Consider the following 2,041-nt stretch of genomic DNA (forward strand, 5'->3'; position numbering starts at 1 on the left):
GCGATGGTTGTGTCGGCCATCCTTGTATAGCGGCAATGAACCCTCGATATTCGGGTCTCAAACCATGGATAATTATTCTCTTCATCCTGGTTTCCCCAATAGGAGCTGTTGGATCTAATTCTGAAATTTTGCGGCATATCGACTTCACCTTGTGAAAGTACTGGGCAATCGTCATGTCGCGTTGTACCATCGATAGCAGCTCATTCTCGAGAAGTTGCAATTTTGTATCGTTCCTCTTCGAAAAGAGTGTAACAAAAGTGTCTCATGCTTCCTTTGGCGTTTTAGCATCCCGAATGTGCTCCAACATTTCTTCTTCTATTGTGGTCTTTAAAGCAAACATTGATTTGCCCGCTTTAATTTTTCACTTCCGCAAGACGCCGTTAGCATCTTCCGCTGCCGGTTGTGTAGCTTCACTACCACCGACAACCTCCCACAAGTCTTGACCTTGAAGGTAAGACTCTATACACGTTGCCCATGTGTTATAGTTTTGGTTGTTGAGCTTCTTGATTCCTCCAACAACTTGAAGATCACCCATCGTATCGGCAAGACTTTGACTACACCGAACAAGCTTGAGTGACTACCGTGCAGAGTAATACACTACTCTCGACACAAAGAAGCTCCCTCTCAAGGTTTGTGATAACCACAGCAATAATCTCAAGAAATTTTTTCTGATGTGGAAGATCAGTCAAAACTGCAACCACAGAGCATACTCGGAATTTCAAGAGACTTTACAACCAATGCTCTACCAAGAACAATCCCTGACCGACTTGGCTCTAGATACCAATTGTTGAATAAGAAGAGTATCCAAGATAACTCTAATGATCCCAAGAAGAAGAAAATAGAGCACACTCCTAAAGAAAGCTCACAAAACAAACTAATTAGCAAAGCTTTTCTTATTTAGCTATAGGCTTTGTTTTTTCTTGGATGATATACAATGCTTGGGGACTTGGGTATTTATAGCAAACCAAATGAAAGTTACACCACACACTTAATTAAACTAAGATTATTTACTACCACACAAAACCCATTAATTTCACCTAATTTTTCCACTCAACCATACCTAACATTTGTGACATTGATTAATTGTGCTAAGCACTCAACATAAAATGTTTGTTCTCTCTTAACTAAAGATTATGACTTTTCTCTAGCAACTTCCCAGAAGCCAAAATTCTTGAATTTGATTGCTAATGGGGTTCCGTTTATCTATTTAAATCTGTAAGAACTTTCATGAATCATGATCGTGTTGCCATTAATTAATTGAAAAATATATAACACCTTTGCACTAATGTTTTGTAACTGTCTTTTCGTTCCTTGCCGCAAAAGAACAGCTCGTACTGTTTTCATATTACTTTATGATTGTTATCAATGAGGCAAAATTGACGAAAGTGTATTCCTCAAAAGAAGAAAATTAAACAAAGTTGATGAAAGTGTATTCCTCAAAAGAAGAGAATTAAACAGTATGCATTATGGGAAAAGCAAAGAAGGCTCCACTATCAAATGGCTGTATATGTATAAAATCTATCATTGATTTCATGTGGAGTATAATTTTTTCTAAAATTTGTAAAAGAGATGAGAAAAGATATGAGTCTTACTTGTCTTACAAGTTGGCCAAAAAACAAAAGAGCACATCGAAGGTTGATTATACTTTGGTCATTTTCTTTTGTGAAAATGCTATTCTTGTATTCGTAGGTTGATTAAATTTTTCTTCATTTTTCTCATTTTTTTTCATTTTTTTTCACCGAAATTTATATGTCTACATCGTTAATTTTACTTTTCAATGGGAATTACTTTTCCGAATACCTTCAATTTGATATTGGAGACCATTGGATGTATAATCATTTCGTTTTAGGTTTGATAAGAAGCCGTTTGATAAATATTTTGTTTTTAATTCTCAACTATTGTGTTTATTTAAAAAAAAAAAATCAGAACGGTTATCAAATAGGACATTGTACAAAGCGTTTAATTTTGTACTACTTTTGAATCTTTCTTGGTACCAAGCCTCTTTTAATTGTTGATATTTTATTATAGACATAGAATAGAA

The sequence above is a fragment of a genome, unplaced genomic scaffold (assembly GCF_019419815.1).
Source record: "Pyrus x bretschneideri cultivar Hongxiangsu unplaced genomic scaffold, Pyrus_bretschneideri_v1 Contig12, whole genome shotgun sequence".
In the NCBI taxonomy this organism is placed as follows: Eukaryota; Viridiplantae; Streptophyta; class Magnoliopsida; order Rosales; family Rosaceae; genus Pyrus; species Pyrus x bretschneideri.